This window comes from Lagopus leucura, unplaced genomic scaffold (genome assembly GCF_019238085.1).
Source record: "Lagopus leucura isolate 7727_CA_CO unplaced genomic scaffold, USGS_WTPT01 Super-Scaffold_100157, whole genome shotgun sequence".
NCBI lineage: Eukaryota > Metazoa > Chordata > Aves > Galliformes > Phasianidae > Lagopus > Lagopus leucura.
In genome coordinates this window covers 23630646-23653867 of record NW_024962334.1, presented here as the reverse complement: position 1 = coordinate 23653867, position 23222 = coordinate 23630646, and the positions used below count along the sequence as shown (strand labels likewise).

Sequence of the window (23222 nt, the reverse complement as noted above, 5' to 3'; positions counted from 1 at the left end):
TTAACCTTACCTGGAAATTCCTACAGTATAAAAGCATGCATACTTTCTTTTGTGCAAACCACAAACTTCAATTTCCTGGGCTAAGGTAATCACTAAACAAGATGATGTTTAATACAGAACCTAATCTTGAGGATGAGTGCTCAATGCATGACTGACTGTGTGTATACTCTGGCTTCTTGGAGACCTGCAAAAAAAAAAAAAAAACAAAAAAACAAAAAAACAACCAACCAACATTTTACTAATTCAGCCTAGGCATTCTGATGTAACTGAAGTCATTACTAGTGGTCAAAACTTTTATACTGATTTTATTTCACAGTCCCCAGACAATAAGACATCACAATAAACAAGCACCTTCTGTACAGAATAACCACAGATAATAATAGCTCAAATAAAACCTTTGCCAAATTCTTATTCTTTGTGATATTCTCCATGACAGGGATTGTAGCATTTAACTAATGGAAGAGCTATGTTCAGTAATACAGATAGGAGACAGCACAGAAACCTCAAACAGAAGAGCTGGTAACTGTGGAAACTGCCCTATCAAAAAATAGGATGAAGGCAATGTCCATAGAAGGCTACTTGGAACAGCTCTGTGCTCCTGCACGAAGATTTATTTTGACCGTCTGTCAAGTTGGTTCTCAATTGTCCCAGGGACCTTTATCCACTGAGTCTCAGTTTTCAGTTCTTGCCTAACAGGAGAAAGGTCACAATAAATGACCAATCAGTTATATGTACTACATTTCCTAGAAGAATCAAGATTAAAAAAAAAGTTAAGTTTCCCTTCCAGAAGTTGTACATGAGAAACTACACTGAATTTAATTTTCCAAAATGTTTTATGAAAAAAATAAACAAAACCAAACCTTTTGTGTCAAGGTTACAGCACTTCTTTCAAACATGCTTGAACTGCTGTGGCCCCGGGAGCATAATTCAAGTAATTAAATTTGGAGCATGCAACTACAGAGGAATTGTTCTATGACAGAGCTTGCAGGCTTAGAGTGAGAGAAGTTAGCACATTCAGCAAGGCTAAAGTAGAAGACAATGCCAAATATTGAAGAAAGATAGGTATAAACAGAGCAGTAAGCAATTTCCACAGAATATGCCTGCTTTTTTTGCTGTTCCAACAGAACATAATTACTTCAAAAATACTTTTAAAGTGGAAAGGCAAAGAAAGATTTATTGGAAGCTCTTCTCCCGAGCCACTGTTAAGCCGTACTGCAGCCTTCCTTTCTCTTTAACATTGCCTTCCTCAAGGGATTTGGTAATGCAAACGCTTTGGTGCAATTTCCTTTGACTGTTAGAGATCTTACAGTTTTCAAGTAATTGTAGATAACGACTGAGCACATTCTGAAGAGCTCCTGAATCTCTAACTGCAGTCTCAAAGGTCCAAGTCCTTTAGCAGCTGGCTCAGGATCACAGGCTCTTAAGCTTGATTTTGGCAGTTACATGATGTTAAGTGTGTTGAATGACTGGATGCTTTTTCAACAGTAATAGCCATCCACAAGTTCTACAGTCATTTTTTATCTCAACAATCTACCTAATCTCTTCTTTAAAACTATAAATTCAATCTATAAAAATGAGAATTATGTTCATCCATTATAGAAAAGTTACCCTAAAACTGTATACTTATGGTTCATAAACATAGGCATTGTTAAACTTCAGCTGTATAATACACTGTTTTGAGACTAATGTGTGACATCAGCAGCAGATGAGTTAATTAGTGGCCAAGATACACTGCAAAGTGAAGTATTTATTGAAGCAATACAAATACACAACAGTATAATTTAATTGATTTGTAGTGTAACATTGTAGATCGATATAAACTAAATTTTCAGATAAATTGGTTATAATTTCCTTCTATAGACATGTTTAAAACATGAACCAAAGAACAAACCTAGAAATTTGTTTAGAAAATAGGTAGAGGAATCATCAGCAAGTGTTCCATCAGAGTAACAGCTGGCAAAAGAAATAAGTCTAAAATCTCATTTTGCAGCAAGCACTTTTTATCAGATATTGCATGATATACACAAAATGTTTAATATTTAAGTACATCTGAATTGCATGCTCTTGATAGGTTCTGAGAGTATGCCTTCTGCTTTGCTTTTAAAGGCATCTAGAACGTGAAACATACCCATCTCTTTACTTCTTCCAACCCTACTCACTAACAGTTAAATTTATCTCACTTTTTCACTGAAAAGAATGTGCCAATTCCATGTTGCTTTGTGTTCTTCTAGCACTGAGCTCAACCAGCAACCATGAAAGGCAATGAATTCAGACTGCGCTCCTGCATTTGTTCTCAAGTTAGTTTTGTCATCTTTGCAATTCTAGATTCAGACCTCTTTTTCCTTTCACTTTTCACCACCATCTTTGGTTGCCTCCTTTTCCCCCTCAGTAAATTCTGACATGAAAAGGTACATTTATGTCCAGAAAAAATGTTTAGTGGCAGTTTAGTGGCAAACAAGATCAGATTTATTTAACAGGTTTCCTGATGTCTCCTAGACATATCTCCTTTATCTAGGAATACATTTATGATATCCTTTACTCTCACTGTGCCTCCCAAATTTATTTTGCTACTTTGCAGTTCTCAAAGTAGTAAGGAAATAGTAAGGGAGCTGTTGTAATTAAATTATATGAATCCTTTAAAAAACAGTACCTCCACAATTTCATGTTAACTTCATAATTATTCCTGCACAAGCCAAGATACAAAAGCATTGCTCAAGCAGTTAAAATTGAAAAACAGCTGTTTCCTCCCTCATAGTCAGTGTAGAAATCTGACAAAGTAATAAAGAAATCATATTTTTAAAACATTTTTTGCACTCCTCCAAAAAACCAAAAAACAAACAAACAAAATCAGCCATATATAATGAAAAACTAAAATAAATAAAATTAAAAATTGAGATCAAAATTGATACAGCATTTTTTAAATTACTATTAGATTTGCCTCAAAAGTCTCTGATTTAGAAGAAGACCTCAATAAACTGTAAGAACAGTACCTGATGTTTCTAGAAGATAAGTCATACACCTTCACATCTGCAGCTGATGATCACACCCAAAAGTACAAGATGGTCACATCAACTCCCTAATCAGAAAAAAGACACAATCAGGTCCAAGAAATCTGGAAATGCCAATACCCATGTTAGCCACAAAGCTCCCCAAACCATAGCTGATACACTGGACTTAATATTTCTACCAGAAATAACACTCTATTATTCCTCAACTGACAAAAATTCTTGAATTTGCTTATGTTTTGGAAATGAACAGCACCAGTTCACGTAGCTCACCTTCCCTGAACCAAAGATCAAAATCCAAATCAGACATCCAGTAAGCATTCCTCCCTCTTCCTTTAAGTTTATTCCCTTCTCCACAGGAACCTCCTCTTCATGATATTCCTCAGCTGGATCCAGAACCCCCCCCCCCCCCAGCAGCAGCTGATACCAAAGGCACAGAAGGGCATCATTAAGCTTTTCTTTAACCAGGTTATTTCTATCCAGCTACTTTTTCTTAAAGGAACAGTCCAATGGATAAGGATGTAATATGCAACTTTCCAAATCTCGCAGTATCAAATATGATTTTTCATTTGCTCTTAAGTGCTGTTCAGAATAATAAAAAAAAGTGATAACATTTCATCAAAATGATTTAAAATTTCACCACAGTGAATGTAAATACTACTTAACTGTTTCTTTTTCACGTATGAATTCTTTGTGAGACTAAAAACTGATTCTTACATGCTTATGAAAATACAAAAGTCTTAGAAAAGGATATAAGCTCCCATATGCATTCTAAATACCCACATTAAACTGTATGAGAATAAAAGGGAATACCTCAGACTATTATGTGTCTTTGTCTTCAATATTAAAATAATATATTCAGCAGTGACAAAAGACTTACATAGCGAACTGTAAGTTTTCCACTGCTAATAGAGCTGTCTTCAGTACAAGGTGTCAGCTCTGCATGGGGCCTTTTGCTGTATCCTTAGGTTTCTTTATCTTTTAGATGAATACTAAACTGGTTACTGGCTATAATCCACTTCTGTGGCCCAAACTTTTATTATCGTTACACTACATATTTTTATTCATGTTCTAATCAAATTTTTATTGAAATCTTAAAGGAGACTAGCAAGATTTTTCTTTTCAATCTTCTTCAGCAATTACAACCATCTTTTCTCAGGATTGCTCGGGTGTTATGTTTCCTGGTTAAAACAATGGCTGGTTAGGAAAGTTTCTTCGTTAGTGATATTATTTTTGTAAAACCCAAGTCTCTCGAAGTTTTCTAAGGCAAATGAGAGAAAGGTAGCTCAAGTTCTGTATACAAAGTGCCAAGAAATCCATCTGAGCTGAAACCCTTCTGTCTGAATTATTCACTCATTTTAACTGCTTATTGAAGAAAAGCTGAGTGTGAACAGCCACCAGGTGTGTAATGGTTTCCATTGGAAGGAAAGCAAGGGTGCACAGGAAAATAAATTAGGAAGATACATTGCAATATCAGGGGATCAGTACTCCAATGTGCATTGTGAAAGGAAGTAACACCACTGTGGGGACAAGGTCTATCCTATGTTTATGCAGGACTACCTCCAGTTTGTACATTTAGAAATATATATCAGAATTTCCCAGAGACATGACAAGACATATTTCAGTATGTTTCATCAAGTCAAGTGCAAAAGCTTATGTGAAACTTATTGTGTTACAGAAATAATAAAAATTTTTACATAACTGACAAAATTATAGCAATAATTGCAAGATTATTGCAATGAGAAGGTTACCATTAATAATTGCTAAATGTCAACAGCACTAGACAGTAAGGCCTGAGACATGTAATATATGTTGGTTACTCCAAAATTAATGCCACTTATCTATTTCCATGGAAACTACAACTATGAAGAGCACAATAACACTATTTGATAGAGCAAATTCTTCAAGCACCAGCATTAACTATTCATTTTTGCCATCAAAAAACAACAGCCTGCATGCTGTGCTTGTAAAAATCTGTACCACTGGAGGTGACCCACTGTTTCACAGCTGCTATGATTATCTCAATGCCAGGAAAATGTTGCCCATACTGTTTATCTCTCATCAACCTGATCATATGGAAGTCAGACGGCACCAAATCTAGACTATGAAGTGGGTGTAATAGGACAGTCCAGGCAACACTGGCAATGCGCTTCATATTCTTAAAACTTATCAGGTCCTGGTGTTATCATGTTGCAAAAAAAAGGTTGTCCTCTTCTCTGCCTGATTCTGGAAGTTCAAGCCCTCAACTTAGTTAGCACTGCAGCGTAGGAGTCAGAGTTAATGGCTTGTCCATGTTCCAGGAGATGTAGAAGAATCACCCTTTTCCTATCCTCCCCAAAATAGCGCACATCTCTTTACCCGCTGATGGCTGTGTCTTGAAGATTTTCTTCGATATTCACATGTTGTCACTCCATGGACTGCTGTTTTGACTCTTCATTTATTAAGGAAGCTGCCTTAAGCATTTCTACGGCTATATCCAGCCTAAAGCTGGACTTTGTTGACTTTGACTTTGTTTACACACCTTTTAGTAATAGATAAATTAACCAAAATTTGCCACAGACTACATTTTCTTGTTTCCTATCTAACAGCCTGGTTATCAATTCATCAGACTTTGAAGATACTTACAACTCATGACTGCCATACTCTCAAAACTTTAGTAGTTCTTATTTCCATTATGAATCCTAGCCTTAAACTTTTCCTGTGGTCCATTTAAGATTAAGGAAATCCCAGAGAAAATACATTAAACTAATCCAAAGGGAAATTTCAGCTGGACAAGTTAAGGGCGCTGCTATTGGGCTTAAAAACTAGGAAACATACAAAGAGATAGGTGTCACAGAGGAATCAAATCCACTAATAACAATTTTGTATGTCTCCTAGACCAATGTTTGACTTTGTGCAAGCACATGTCCACAACAATGAACAAGAAAGGAGCTATCAGAGTGCATATTTAAATCCTAAATACCCAGTTAACATATGCTACAACAATAATTTGATTTTATGAAATATTAATACATATGTTAAACATATCCTTGCCCTCTATCATCAACAAAGTTGTAAATCAATATTTTTTATCAATTTTCATATTTTTATTGTACACGTATTTTGTTCAGAACGTTTCAGTTTCACTGTTCTAGGAATTCCACATCATCATTTCTTTAAATGAGATTATTTTGACGGACATGAGAGTGCTGCTTGGATGGTTTTAAAATTTTTCAGGGCAGTGAATAATCCCAAAACAAGAGAGACTCAAGCTGAAATCCAAAGACAGTGAATAGAATACCTACATCTGCACCAAGAAAATAATAATAATAAAGGGATTGTAATTCACTGACAACCAATTGGAGACACATTCTGACTAGCATGCTGCATATAAGAAAGTTCAGAAAAGACTTACAGATCAAATGCATTGACCTGTGCACTTTTGACATGAGGAAAAATAAAGGGAATTGATGCACAGGTTAGCCAGATATCAAATATTATGGTTTAAGAGAATGCCTTACACTTTCATGAAATGTGAAGTCTTGAGGTATTCAAGTGCTTATAACTCATAGTTAACACAGTTTCTTACATATGCAAGCTCTATTATGAGACATTTTCTATTATTTTGCTTACAATTCCTAGTTTCAAACCAGAATCCCCTTAATTAGATGCCGTAAAAAGAAATTAAAAACAAAGTCTACCCCAAAGAACTTACAGGCCAACCATAAGAGAAAACAGATGGGCAGAGACAGATGGTGGAACAGAAGGAAATAATGAGACTCCTACAGTAGATATAAGAGATGTAATTAGGCTGATCATTTACCCATGCATGGTAAAGTTTACTATGAATGAAACACTGCAGTGAGTATTCATGGAACTTCTGCATAACAGCCCTTTTCTCTCTCCTACTGTAACAACGACAAACCTGAAATAAAATTTTGCAATTCAAGAGTAGTTCATTGCTCAGGTTCTTACTCATCTATGTTTTGCTTAAGGGTCTCTTGGAAATTAGCCATCTTCTAAGCCCTTTCACAGTAGAGAGGTCAAGCAGATACAGTGTTTAAAGCTTTGCTATTATTCTGTTTTGCTAAAGAAGCATCTTTATTTTGCCAACACTGTAAGAGACATCTTTCCTAACCAAGGAACAAGAAATTGTCTAAAAATAATACTTTAAAATTGAGATATTATTATTTCATAAGTCATTTTCTACTCCCCCCACAATTTTACACTATAAGTAGGAGATACAAAATTAACTCTTGATTTAAATGTCTTTATTCATGTTTGGATGTTCATTTTTATTTTTTTTTTTAACATATTTGCAAAACTGAGGATTGAATACATTTTATGTAGTGTAGTAGAGGGAAGATATAGGAAATCTTAATAACACCTCTGGCTCTGGGTATGAAACAATTTAAGCTCTACAACAGAAAGTTGAACAAAATATATTCGTCTTGTTTGTTTCGTTCTACTTGTACAGGACATCTGCTCATCTAGAAAACAGACTGCATGATTTTCAGAGGTCAAAAAATACACAACAAAATATCAAAAGTATTATATTATGTCTTATTGTTAAGTAGGAAGACATTTTTCTTGTCAAACATAGGCATACGGACCTGTACTATGAATACTGTGAGTGAAATCAATGGTTAGCACATATCTCCCTAGAATTCAGATGAGCTATTATAATGTCACTTTGAACTTAAATGTATCAAATACTCTCTTTACTTCCAAGAAATACTAAAACCAACAGAAATATTTCAGTAAAACATAAAGGACATGGATCGTTCTTCCTCTAATCAGAGGCATTCTATATTAAACTATCTAGTAATTCTTTTGCAACTTCTTATCTGGAGGATAAGAAAACTCATCTGATCCTCTGATTTTAAGCAAGGATCAATTCACACTGAAAGCAAAATTTTATTAACTTTGCTCAATTATGACTGGAATGCAATATTTCATTACCTTCAGTGCAGGGTGAATAATTGTTGTCTTTTTTTTCCCACTGTGCCAGTTTCTTCTTCTGTACAGTTCTGCTTGCCACCCCTTACCCCATTCTTCTCACCGTCATAAACACCATATATTGATGCACTTTTTTCCTCCTCTGACAGAAGTTTTTAAATAGAATTATAGATGACCTCTATGTGGGTTGCCTACTGATTAGTAAAAGCCTTATTTCCATTGAATCAAAAAAATGTCTATAGAAAAGGAAATGTCAGACCTTAATAATATTGCTACTTTGCTGAGTTACAGTAAGTTTCTTGTCTTTGAGAAAAAATTGGTAACACAAAAATAAGAATTTTTTCAACATTATTAATTAGGTCACTCCACGCGATACCTCCTTCTCACTTCCACTCTTGGTGCCAAACATGTCGGATAAGTCTGTCGTATGAATGTCTCACACAAGCATAAAATGCTTAGCAAACAGCTTTCTTTATGTGCTTTCAGCCCTTTGGTACTGATACTTAGGAAACTGCAATTACTCAGAACTTTCCAACTGACCTTCCTAGCCTTTTAAAAAATACCTAGGGACTCTCAAGTTATTTAGCAGATTTTTTTTTTCTTCTTCCACACAAAGAGGTTTAAAAGATTAACTAGAGGAAAAACAAAAACAAAATCAGAGCCTTTTTACAGTTTCTGTAATTAGAAGCTCTGAGACTCAAGACAGCAATATATAATGGAAAATACAATACCACAGTTTTATTAATGCTACACTTCACTGTTTGATTCATGTCAGAATTACATAGCATTCAGAGCAGTATAGTCCGATATAGCATTAAGCATTCACAAATTCTGAACTATTCTAATCTCACAAGACACAAAATATCAACGTTCCTTGCTTTTTATAACTATTCAAATCAATAATATACGATGTCATTTTCAAAGAGCTTTGAAATCATGATTGGGTTGATTTTCACAGATTACTGGAGACCTGGTATACAGTGAGGAAAGGCAAAAAGAAATTTTTAAACACCCTAATGCTTTCAAAGTGCCTACTGTTTTAAGAGTCTTTGTAGACATTTGAAAGGTTACCAGATTTTAATAACTGAATTACTAGAGAGATTTATTTTAAGTCAGAATGTAACTTGCAATATTTATAACCAGTTCCATTTATCTTCTGATTTTATAAGTACTATCCAGCTGTGTTATGTAGGACATAAATTGCTCCAAACGTTTCATGAAATCTAATAAAAATTGAGTTGTTTCAAAGGAAAAGTAGATCTTACAAATTTGTCATCTAGCTAACCTTAAGCCTCTAAATGTTTCACATTCTGAACTGCTTACTCCTACAAAACTGAAAGCAAACATAATGCCAGTAAGATTGGCATCCATATGACAAAAACCTTGAAATTAGGCTTATATTAAAAACAAACTGTGTTTTTTTTTTTTTTTTTTTTTTTTTTTTTTTTTGAGTGCTCAGTGAAGACAACAGTGAGGATCACAAAAGGTGTAAAATTGTGAGCCAGCAAATCCATATGATAAATCTTTGGAAGACAATTAAAGGTCTTCTAATTCAGAGTCAAGTTATAAGACATTTTTTATAGCAAAATTGTATACATGACTAATCCCTTATGGTCATATATACAAGCAAACTTGTTTGTAGGCTGGATAAATCAGTACAGGCTTATAATGAAGTCCCATTATCTGACTGGGAATGTTCATCAGGAGTAAGATTTCAGTCTCTTTTTTACAGTGCTTGAAGAATTCAGTCACTCAGATGAAAACTGCTTGAGTAGTCATCCTGGCAGTAAGGAAGAAAGCATTGACAAGAGCACAAGAGTACTTACCACCTAAAAATATATATATACCTATTTCACCCTGAGACTTTTTGAATACTGGATTTAATTTGTGCCTGCTTCATTAATGTGAGAATGATGACTAGAGTATGCAAATAATACTCCAAACTTAGTTAAAGATTACGTAAGTATACTTTTTCCATGCTTACCACATGGCAAGAAATCCTAATGAAGAACTGTCTGAGTAAAATAGCCAGTAGAGAAAAGTAGGAAAACAAAATGGACAGAAATATCTGGTAAAAAAAACAGTGGTGAGAATCAGTGTCAGCAGGTAATCCACATGAAGAGAGAATGCGATTAGTGCTACAGAAAAAAAAAAAAAAAAAAAAAAAAAAAAAAAAAAAAGAAGAAGAGAGAGAGAGAAGGTGGCTTCCTTTTTCCTTTTCTATTATACTTCTGTTGTCTTACCCTATTCTATTGTCATCTCGAGATTTTCTTTTTTAATTGCTTTCTATGGTGGAATTTTAATTTTCGTTCATAATTTACTTAAATCGGATGTTTTCCCTGTTTTTGCATTCTACTTCAAATGCACCTGAGTCTTGGTTAGGAGTGACGTACTACATTTTTTAAACATCAGAATCTCACATTTACTCTTCCATATAAAAGATCTCACATTGAAAATATTGCCTTGTATAATACTGAAGACATTTCTGTAAAGAGTCAGTGTTTTGAACGTATAGATCCATGCCATGTCTAAAAGTATGCTTGTCATGAAAAGAATTAAAAGTAAGGGAATGACATATTGTGAAAAGAATAAATTATGTATTTGAAGATCAATGTCATAATATATTAATAGAAATGTGAGTGACTGTTTCTAGCTAGCAGTTATAGAGCTCACAATTTATAATATATTCAGAAATTATAGAAAAGCACCGTGGACAATAACAAATGAGTGCCTGAAACACAAAGCTGCAGAGAAACAAGGTTCATATGTTACCACGTTTCATCACTTCACACATTTGAGAGAACTGAATGATTCAGGATATACTGAAGCTTTTTCATCTATTATGATTTATCTAATAACATTTAAAATCATAAGTGAAACATCTTATTTTTTCCATATAATTTATTTTTGGTTTATCTTCTGCTCATAAAATCTCACAGAATCACAGAATGGCCAGGGTTGGAAGGGACCTCGAGGATCATGAATCTCCAACCCCCCTGCCACATGCAGGGCCACCAACCTCCACGTTTAATGCTAAACCAGGCTGCCGAGGGCCACATCCAATCTGGCCTTCAACACCTCCAGCGACGGGGCATCCACAACCTCTCTGGGCAGCCTGTTCCAGCACCTCACCACTCTCTGGGTGAAGAATTTCCCCCTGACAGCCAACCTAAATCTTCCCTCCCTAAACATAAAACCATTTCCCCATGTCCTACACATATCTCAATCGACTTTATTTGTTTGTGCTTTTGATATCTACTCATGCTGTCTCTTAAAAATCATTTAAAAATCTACCTACTTATCTTCAGTTCACATTGAGCTTGTTTCCTGATGAATGTCAAATTTCATCAACACAAGGCAACCTGAGAAGAAAATGTTTCTAAGCTGTAATTTCTTTACTTTTGACAAACTCAAACTTTCCTAACCATTTTCAACTAGATAGAAACAGTTTACTGAAAATAAAGTCATTTCAAAAATTGACCAGTAACTCAACTCTGAAACAAGGCCTTGATAATGTGTTTTTAATGAAAGGAGGTAGATGAAATTTGTTTAAAATGTGTAGCTAAGAAAATATCTGTGGAATACGCAAAATATCCTCATTATATTCCACTCACATATCTGAACTGCTGTCATACCTGATGTAGATTACTTGTTTTGAATGCAAGTGGAAAAGCCACTCTGTAGTACATTGACTCCAATATTTGGACAGACAATTAGTCTGCAACTAAATAATAGCAAAGCTGACAATTGGGAACCTCCCAGTATAAAAAGAACATAGTTGACTCCTATCACGTCAGTTCATACCAAGTAATACAAGGAAGAAGATGATTAAGGCTCTGCCAATCTTATTCATCAAGAATGACCTGCAAAGACTAATACGATTGTTTACGAATTGAGTCCGTAAAAACAATGAAACAGAGAAAAACATTACATTCATCTCTTCAGGAATTGAAACAACTCTGACGTATTCAATATCATCTTCTTCAAAATACTTCTGATTTTAAAATCACTCTGTTATCCCATAAAATCAATTGTTTTTAGTATTTCTTTTTAGTTTTATATTTTGTAACACTGAATAAATCACTGAAGTACTTTCACCACAATATTTTGCATGTATACAGCTGTTCACTGACAGATTAAAAACAAGTGGAACATCAAGCTGAGCAATCAAGTTTGATTTCATACGCTACTAGCTAGCTTGAAAACAAAAAGCCCTCAATCAGTTGTGATTTTCCTGTAGTTTCAGTTAGAGTCCTTGGAATTCATATCAATATACTGCATTTTCAGTGTTGCATACTTTAGTTTAAAAGTTGTAGATCAACATATTTAATTACTTAGAGACTTGTAGACTATTATCTGACATCTACAGAATCTATGCTTGCTGTAATTCTTTTGGGAATTATTCGCATTTACTTTTCAAAATAAAAGCTGTAGGCTTACTTGTAGCTCTATTGTTTTAGGATATAACCATAATCTTGTATATATTCATATACATCATGATAAAACAAACACTGGCTGTTGGATTAGAGACAGTGAACTCCTTATATGGTTGAATTTAGCTTCTGCCAGGGAAAAGGGAATCTTTATAGTCAATATTTTGTGGTAATGTAGAGCAACCACTAAAAAAAGAAAAAGAAATAATAATAAAAATCAACCCTTTTGTTTCTATGAAATGCTTCCTCTGTAAACTGTGATTACTTCTCTGTGTTGCATATTAAAAAAAAAAAAAAAAAAAAAAATTGCTACTTGGCCCTGCATATTTCTTAGTGCCACAGTGAAAACAATCACTGGGAGATATTATTTCTGCAAACTGGCCGCTGTAGATCTCTTCTGAAGCCACAGAAGCTGAAGTCCTTGCTCTCAATAAGAAGAGTTTGCACTTCTGAGAAAGGTCTGAGCTGGAGATTAATTGGTCATGCTCAACAGTTGCATCTGAGCTATTTCTAGTATAAAATGGGCCAGGCAGGCTAAGATGTGAAAGGAAAAAAAGTGCTTGCTGAGGTGTTATCTTAGAAGCAGCACTGCTGTATGTAGCTTGCACAGCTGGTGAATGAAATCTTGCAAAAAGAACAAACAAACCAAAAAGCAACCATCACCCTGAAAGTGAATAAAATTAGGAAAAAAAGGAAAGAAAAAAAAAAAAAAAGGATTATTTACAGGCAGTATATGGAAACATCATTCATTAGGAAGAGGTACTGTGTTACTATGTCTCCTCATTTTCTATTACTGATCTTTATATGGAATTTATGTAGGGTAAATGGAGGATAATGAAATTTGATGAAATTTAAAGTGTTTCGTTTTGTTCCTCATAACTCATAAGATTCACACGGATATAACTACATCAGGTTATAATGTGCAGTGTTGTGCCCTTGCACTGTCCTCACTTGAAAAAAACAGTCAATAATTACTTAAATAATACGATTTTTATGTCACTTTCACAAAATTGTACAGAAACCTGACAATCCAGGTGTTTGTGTTTTTTCTTTTTTTCATTTTGCCCCTCTTTCACTCTTTTTTTTTTTTTTTTTTTTTAATGTGGAACAAGCCTTGTTAGTTAATGTTTCTTTATGCAGTCAGAAAGACAGATTAGATTGCATGTATCAGCCTAATCATGCTGTACTCGGTTACTTCAAGCACAGATTCAGATGAGTCATTAAGAATTTCAGAGTAAAAAGAAAATAAGGAGGAATACTACATAAAATTCTATAGTATTCATAAAGTTAAGTTCCAAATAATCCATGCTATCCTTAAATTTTATGACTACTTGCATCATTTTACTCAGAAACTGCTAGGGAAAATATGTACTTTATTTTTTATAAGTGACTCTATGACAACTGAAAAGAGAAGTATTTGGCTTTAACCCTTGTACTAAGCTTACCACTGAGAAGCATAAGCATTATTTCACCACTCTTTTTATTTCATTGAAACTATCTTCATCATGTTAGAATTGCTTAAGAAGTACCACCACAGCATGGCTTTAAAATGAATCTGTTCTCCCTGTGCAAAACTTAAGTGCTTGATATAAGTTAACTTTTCTATAGAGAAAAATCACTAATTTGGATGTAAAAGCAGTACTAATATTTCTGTTTGAGCATCTTGGAACAACAGCAATTCAATTCTTACATTGTTTCTTTCTATACTCTCTGCTATTTTGAGATTTGAAGAGTTGCAGTACATTTTTTTGTGACAGCTTAGTTCACAGCATCATATTTTGCCACAGAAATTTAGGACTAGAGCCAAAATGGAGGCAGTGAAAAGGTTCCCATTGACGTCAGTGGGCTCTGGATCAGGCCCCAGATGGCTAAGGACTAGGACTGTTAACTTACAATTAATGCCTATCTACACTGACCCATATATAGTTCAGGCAGGAAATTCCTCTTTTGTTTTTTAAAATTGTTTTTAGCTGTCTTTCTGGTATTTTTGAGAAGACACTAATAAAAGAAGATTAAAAAAAAAACAATAATAATAACAAAAATTACCTTCAGGTACTCCAGGGTAAGCTCGAGCCTCTATGCAAGCTGCTATCTGCTGATCTATAATAAAACAATGGAAACATAACATTTGGTATGTAGTACTGATAGACAGAAAAGTTATTTTCCTTCACATTTCAAGTTTGTTAAAGTTCAGTATCTGAAGAATCTCATTTAGACTGATTGGAACATCTAAAAGGAAAGGTGGAGTCCAAATCTTATCACTGAGTTGTAACTACGAGACAAAATACACATTTTAATTTATAAAAGAGAGATGTTTCTGATGTTTAAATGTCCTTACAAGTATTTTTTCAGGACTGAAAAAGCTTAGTAATACAATGTGCATGTTAGAGAGAGAGAGAGAGAATGCCCAGCTAATACTGAAGCAAACAAGTGCAACAGAACTAAGGTAAATAATGACAATATTTATTCTTCCTCTTCTTTGTTGCCTCCATATTCCAAGCCTTGCCAACCCACTTCCAAATAGTAATGTTTGAGCTTTGTAATTCACAGTTTGAACTTCCATTTAAATTTTGTTATTGCAGTTATGCTGGGTCGCATATTTTGTTTCTCAAAAATGCTTATTTTTGTTTCTCAAAAAATGAAGGCTCATTTTTCAGTTAATTAAATATTATTTCTTTATGTGGAAGAGGAGTTTTTTTAATGGATCACAACTCATACACCACTAATATTCACAGCAGAGATTAATTATAATTACTTCAGAATAATATGACGTAACTAGTGTTAACTGTTGGGAAGGATTACTTCACAGATTTTACTTTATTGAAATATTCTAAGCATTACTGACAGGGTCTAATATTTTATTAGTTTTTCACACACTTATCAAATGAAAAATAGCCACTATTGAATAAATATCAAAAACATAGTAGGAAGAGTGATGGGATAAGCAATTATTCATGATTTTGCATAAACAAGCTAATAAACACTGGAGCCATTTTAAGACTGCAACAGAACACTTAATTTGAAGGAATAAATCTCCTCTAAACACTCATTACTTATTTTAAATAAAAGGCAATTTTATTTTCCTGTGTTGCATAGAAATAGTACTGGTGGTCATAGCCATTTCAAAGAAATGGCTTGTTTGTAAATCTTTTATTTACACTGTAGAAAGAAGGAACATTTTCGTACAATGTTTTAAGCATCTGCTCCAAAGAAAATATTTTCCTTCTGAAATGCAGACTGTTTAGAACTTACTCATATGCATTTCATTGCTGTACGAGATAATAAGTCATAAAAATCACAGTGTAACTTAGCAAAAAATAGTTTGACTTATTTTTTGGAGTACAGAAATGTAAATGAAAAAAAAAGTAAATGGAACAAAATTAGGTAACGTCAGAAATACTCAGCAATACATCTCTACACCCATTCCAGTAATACAAGACATATGTTATATCAATGAATTCAGCTACAAATTCTTCCAAAATGTAATGCAGAGCTATTCAGCTACTCTGATCTCTTGGTCTGTTGATGACTAACCTAACTTCTAACTCTAAAAGTAGTTTTAAGTAGATACAACCAAAGACTGCTGGAATTAATACATTTTTATAGAAGTATAAAATTGAGGAGACAAGTTCTTGAATCTGAGCAGTGTCACGAAAAAAAATACCATCCTAAAAGACCATCACACAGAAAAGAAGCAAACAGGTAGTTGTTTATAATATCCTTTTTTAAAAAAAAATTGTTAACATTAAAAATATATACTTCAACTTAAATACGGTTTTGTTTATAAACTGCTTTTAACTCCAAAAGTATTAGGAATGTACCCACTGAATACACCTACTCATTCTTAAGACAACTACTACCTTAAAGATATTTGCACCTTCTTCACCTTGCAATGCAAAGCCACTGAACCAAAATTTCCATTATTTGCACAAGTCTTCCTTACAGTTTCTTCAAAGACTGTTCTGTCCGGAAGTGGAATGATCATGCCTCCATTACTTAAGCTGAACTGAAATAACAAGGTAGTGAATGGTTGGATATTGTCTTCTGTAAAACTTCTTATCTCTCTTGAGGAAAGAAATAAAAATCTGGATGTTTTTGGAACAGTTCGTACCAACATAAATACAGAAACAGAATGTTCACTCTCGTGCTCATCCTTTTCTTTTACTCTTTCTATCTTTATACTTAAGATATATGGAAAATTGATTTCATGTTAGAATTAGCACAGTGCCTTTGAATATAACCAACGATATTTTCATAAATAAATACATACATATGAAAGGACACCAATAAGCAGAATTTATAGAAGTGTGATAATTAGGAAACAAAGCTGTTTTATCATTGTACAATAAAAAGTGAAAAAAAAAAAAAACAAAAACAGCATGTAAGCTGCTGAAATATCTCTATATCTGACTTTATAAGATATTAAATGCAGAGAAATTAGAAACAGATTATCTTTAAGGTCCCTTCCAACTCAAGACATTCTACGATTCTGTGATCAAGAAAGGCAGTAAAGGATTTCAGGAAAGGAGTTTCAAATGACTCTTTCCCATTTCCAAGGGATTCAATCATGTACTTTCAATGGCTATGACTGCACCAATAGGAAACTACTATCTATTTTGAATTAATTACATGAACTATTTTGTACACTTGTAACAGCTGAGTTTTTCAACAAAATGAGTTGTTCCGCATCTATAGAATAAAATATAACGGATGCAAGTTCACAGTAAAGAAAATGCATTAATATAAAAATAATGTAATCTTAAGAATACACTGACAACAACAACAGAATAGAAAAGAGAGAAGTAGGAATACAGATACCAAATAAAGACTCAGTTAAGTTCAGTTTCTTTTCCTGGTTTCTGCAGGCTTGGCTGTGGTCTTCTCACTGATATTTTGGCCATGGAGTGAGCTAGACTATCATTACACTGAGAATCAGCGTATGGTTCTGTCTTTCAGCTCTCCCACCTCAGCCAACTACCTATATCCCATCTGTAGGTAATGACCTCACAGCTTTGCCAAGCAATGCTGGAGCAGGATGATTGGGCCACAGCCACACCCAGTTCTTCCTTAAGCACCTATTTACACTTCAAGACAGGAGAAACAATGGACATGGAACTCCTCTGGCTATTACTGTTACATCAGACAAGAAATATAAATGATCTTCTCTTAATTACAACAAACTGAAAAAGGAGTAATCATCTCTTAAAGAAGCTGAAGCACAGTGCTTGGTGACAATATCTATTCAATAAAATGAGGCAGGATTTGTAAATGTTCCCATTATTCTTACACCTGAAGAATAATTGTAGTGAAAAGACACGTCCCACCAGGTGTCCAGGTCTGGGCTGCTGAACATTCACTCAGCCTTTTCCTATGCGAATGCATTGGTTATATATTTGAGAAACATTATATAGTCTATAACGAGAGTAGAACTTCAGGAAATAAGATTGAGAAGCTTTTACAAACATGAATGATGTCAGTTTATCTAAAATCTTTCCCCTCTTCTCTATTAATTTTTCAAATTACAATTTCATTCTCCATCAATTTAAAAAAATAATAATTGAAATGTGTCCTCCTAAACTTAAAATTTAAGGTTTTTTGGAACAAAGATAAGTTATTAATAAGTCTTTATATATGTATTTAATAAGTGGTTACACTATTTCATACCTTGAGAATGTTTCTTGCTGGAGATGAGACTGATTTCAGAATTTCTTTTCTAATTGTACAAATTTTCAGAGTAGAACCTGCTCAACAGATTTTAAATTCCCTTAAAAAGTGGTTAAAGATGTTCATAAAACTAGAACTAATCCAATCCCTTTCATTTTAATTTCAAGACATTTCCTGTTTATCTGACATGTTTTATTTCTGTATCTGCTTTTAACAAGTGAAATCATAAAGCCTTGATGTTTGAACTTTTTTAACCTTAGGTCAGCTAAAAACGGCAAATCAGGGAAAGGAAATGAAGAAAATAAACAGGTAGGATTCCAGCTTTTTTAGTTTGTTGTAGTGCATTCTTAAAGAACCAAAAAAACTAACATGGTTATAAGCATTCTATTTGAATTTTTTTTTTTCTTTTCTCTTTGTTTTAGTTAAAAATGATGGTTTAGTATAACTGGAATCATCATAAATATTGAAAAAACAACTTCTGTTCACTTGGAAAAGAACTGAAGGAGATTAGATTGTAAAAAACAAAAATATTTCCTTGAAAGAAGAAATATATATCATTTTGACACTTGCTGAAAGAGTGACTATCGTAACCGTTTCAAAAGGGAATTAACTGAGCACTGTGGGTTGACTTCTAGAGACTAACACTTGCAAATATTAGAAGCAAGTGATTGTTCAGAGACACATGAGTGTCTCTGAGTGAGTACAGTATCCTGGGAGAGGAAATAGTAGTAGCGTGTCGTGTCAGGAAATGACTTAAGATGTGCTTTGAATATTGTATTTTTTAGTTTATTAAATGGCACTGAAGATCCAAGAAGCAATACATTCTTAACCACTTACTGATTATGGGTGGTTTGGGCTTTGTTTTTTTGTATGTTTTTGCATAGACTGGAGAAGACCCACTACACTGTCAAAACTTCAACCACATCAGGTTGAAAATCTCAGCTTCAGGTCCAAATCTTCAGTTTTGGGATGCTCAGTTGCCTTTTAAAGCTTGAACCCTGATCACTTCACCTAGACTTATTGTGATCCTGACATAGACCATCACTGAGTAAGAATTTGAATCCATCTGCAAAAAGATTCTTGTAGAAGTTAAAAAGAATCGACTGAAGGCGTTTACAGAACTCCATCATGCAACTCTTGTGCTGCTGTTTATTTCATAGAAAGGTTGGCTAAAGTAATCCAAGGCCACTGTTCTGAAAGAGAATGCTCATACAGAGTTTAATGCAGCCTATCTTCATTCCTTAACTAATTTCTCCTAATTATCCAAGAGTGTCTGTGTATAAAAATATCTTGGAGGCACACCAATCTTTGAGCTTGCTACGAAAGCTTTGACTATAGTACAGAATTGGCTACATGCCTAGAACTTCTGTTCTCTTTCATCTGGCACTTCTCCTAATATTCCAGACAAGTAAAGTCCAGATGTTATCTTCTGTTCAAGAAAGCCACTAGAAATAGCGCTAAGGATTCAGTTTTCTACTAGAAGAAAACATCAAATCTTGGTCAATTTCAGAAGAGGTTACAATTTGTCTTTACATTTCTATTTAAAATAATAATTACTGCATAATACCTTAGGGCTTAGTAGTTTTTTTTAATGCCTTTAAATACAATAGGGTCCCAAATTACCATGTTCTTCATCACCGTTTTTTATTTCTAGAGCATTCGGTGCTTGAAACGGTTGAACTGCTCTTCTTGATGAGCAGATTAAAAAATATATACCCATAAGCTGACTATCTGTTCTGCAAACATAGGGACAAATCTGTTACATTAAAAATAAAATCATGTCCCTATTTTCTTGAAAATTTCTACTCTATGATTTCTCAGTTATGCTGTTCGAAACATGTTTCTCCCTTGGAAATAAAATTGATAAAAGTGATTATAGTACTGTGACAGCATTATATTTACTCCTTAACTTTCTTCCCAGCTGTTGTCATACATTCTTAGTCAGATCTAGGCTGAATTTCCTAAGACATTTCTTGAATAAATACTGAGGTTATTTTCCACTCTTAAATATTTATAAACCTTGTGTTCATCAGTGAATACCAGTAGCTCTTTTAATCCTACCAAATACATTTATTAAACAGAAAAGAAGAAATACTGTTACCACTATGCCAACACTGTAATTCAATAACTCCTTCCCCTGTTTTTTCTCTGCTCATACCCATTAGCAACCACCTAAGGAAACTGTAGATAATTATCCTCAAAACTTCTACTGTTTCTAACACACTTTTATTTCAGATTGGCTAATGAAAATATGTCCTTTGAACTCCAATTTCAATGAGTCTGTGATTTGTGAATTTTCTGGATTGGGCCAATAATCAAAAAGATGCACAATCTCCCCAAATGGTAGGATGCACTGCATTGTAGTGAACATTGCTCATGGTCTAGAGAACTGACCAAAGCATTGTCCTCAATACAGTGGGTAGGTTCTCTTTGCTCTCTCCTTCAGATTTTTCTGAACAAACAGGTGTAAATCAGACAATCATAGGGGAAGACAGAATTGTCATATTCTGCTCATCTCATACTATCTCTTCTTACACTTCCATCCTCAACTTACCCTAGTGCCATAGAATCCTGAGAAAGAACCTAAAATCTGTTAGAAGCTCATAGGCAGGGGTTCCTTCCTAGTTTAGTTACATGCTACTGTGTCTGCTATACACAGCTCTGACAAGTAGATTGTAATTAGCAATGTATTATTGCATATTTTATGTGACAACTTATCTTGTGCCTACCCTTTCAGCAGCTCTAGAATTTCTCTTCATTTTTGTGCTGATTCCATACTGATAGAAGTATAAATGCATGCATGGGAGAAAAGGAAACATTGTTTCCTGTGAACTTACTTGTGACTTACAACACATGCATTACTACCTTGGCAGTGTTAGTCTATTAGGTACTTCTTTCATATGTTATATGCAAGTAAATGAAGCATTTTATGAAAATCCACTATATTCTTTTCTTTCTCACCAAGCCGAAAACCATCATACAACTTTTCACTGTTCAATCTACTTCATTTTTTTTTTTTTTTCCTGAGCCATTTTACTGCCATGCTGCTTTTTAATCCATAGTCACATCTTAATTAGTTGAAAATTAAAGGAAGAGTTAACAGAGCAAGCCTAGGAAAAAGAGCGTAGAAATAAAAAAAATATATATAAAATCTATATACCAACAATAAGAACAGAGAATATGTAATATTCAGGATGCACTGAAATTAAGCAGATAGATATGCTTTCAGATAAACATAATTTAAAATAAAACAAAAATCAATCCGTGCTAGGTTTCTTGAATTGAGGAAGAAACTTCTTATCAAGGTGTTTTCAAGATAATTGTCTGGAAAGAGTTCTTAAAAAAAAAAAAATGAACAGAAAAAGTCAAACCCAAAGAGTGAAGTTAACATATTACCATACTAAAAGTAGAGTATCAGTAAGCAGCAATTAGGTTTAAGGGTTTACTAACCATGATTAACTGTTGTCATTAAGACTGATTTTTTAAAAAGTTACCTTTCCATTTGAGTAGATGACTTGGACACGTCAAAAATACTGGCTGAAATTATAGAGTGATTTTTGTTTGATTTTGTGTGTGTGTTTCATGCAGAAGAATTATAATCATAATTGCCTTCAAAACATCCTGTATTTTCTCTTATGGGTTTCTTACTGGATTTTACCAATAACTATGAGTGCATTTCTAAGTGCCACCAAATTTTAAAATCTAAAACTCAAGGTTTAAATTGTCATGTACATTAAGAGCAACACAAGAAATTCTAATCTAAACACCCCATTGTTCTTAAATTCTATTCTAGCATCCCTAGCTTTGTTGCTGTTCTGCTGTTGTGATGAGACATCATCACAATAAAATAACATATTTTTCAATTCCTGTATTGATATATTTGAAGGTGTATCAGAGAAAAAAATACAAAAAGACACCATTGTTTATTCTGCTGCTGCGAGGGAGTGGATACCGCTAAAATCATGAGGAACACAGATATTCAAGCAGAACTTTTTTTTTTTTTTTTTTTGCCTTAGTGGGTTATTTATGCTCTTCTGAGAGCACTTCCACCGGTCCAATGCAATTTGAAGCTAGGCAGGAACTAAAGGGAATAAAAATCAATATTTCTTACTTCCTTTCCCTTTAAACCTTTTCCTTGACTACATATTGCATGCAGAATTTTGCACGACACTTACACAAACATCCCATTGTCTAAGAGCACAGACATATCTTATTTGAATAGAATATATTCAATTTCAATAGTATATTCTAACTCACTCTAAATGATGTCACAGTTCCCCCTCCCCCCCCCCCCCCGGAATAAACAATGGAACTGTTGGATTGTATCTGTAGTTCTCTAGGAAAGACAATATAGAGAATAAAATGATAATTAAAAAATTCAAACAACCCAAACACTGAAACTCCTAATTTTATTAATTTAAGCATTAGTGAGCCTGAAATAATTTATTTCTATAACAAAGGACCTGGAAAAGCATAAAAAATCCCACAGTACCTCATTTAGAAACACAATTAGACAGCAATATACAATCCCTCAAGAATTACTTTTCTTCCCTTCTTACTACTCCTTCCAAAGCAAACATCTGGCTTTGGAATCGTGTGAAGCTGCTGCCTAAGGAGCACTGGGAAAGGATAAGCAGAAAGCCACTGTGGAATTCTACTGTCAATAAAAAAGCTGAAAAAGCTATCCTCCAGCCCTCAAGAGAACCAGAAAGGTAGTTTTCACAAAGTGGTTTAAAACTAATTCCCTTTTTTTCTTGCTCTGAGTATTTCTGAACTCATACATAGTTTCATCCTGAAAAATTGCAAGCCTCTGCTGTAGAATTTACAGGAATGGATTCTGTTTATCTGTGTCTAGTTGCAAATCCTTCAGAGAATAACTGCTCACTTCCTATTGATATTTTAAAATGTTGTCAAAAGAATAAATAAAGATCATGTTTTATTTACCTATGATTTTTGAACATTTTTAAGTCGATTTTTTTCTTTGATCAATTGAATTTGTTTCATTTGTATTTTACTGAAAGAGAAAGCCTTCTCCCCCTCTTAAAATATCATCAGTTCAGTGACACATCTATGCATCACCAATAAAGGAAGGAAGAATGAAATAGAGTAGTGTATGAGCAAGTAATGTATTTGAAAATAAGTTTTATTTCTTGGTTGTAAGTATCCACAAGCCTTTTATTCA

At 33.9% G+C, this 23222-nt stretch overlaps 1 long non-coding RNA gene across 1 annotated transcript in view; it reads right to left on the bottom strand.

The window, feature by feature from the left end:
- Positions 1–352: 352 nt before the first annotated feature.
- Positions 353–23222, bottom strand: part of LOC122189612 — a 28449-nt gene continuing 5579 nt past the window's right edge. Inside the window, exons 2-5 of the long non-coding RNA XR_006181884.1 lie at positions 16237–16382; positions 14423–14476; positions 2991–3076; positions 353–689 (exon numbers count right to left, since the gene is read on the bottom strand). This is a non-coding gene — a long non-coding RNA (uncharacterized LOC122189612). The remainder of the gene's footprint in view (positions 690–2990; positions 3077–14422; positions 14477–16236; positions 16383–23222) is intronic.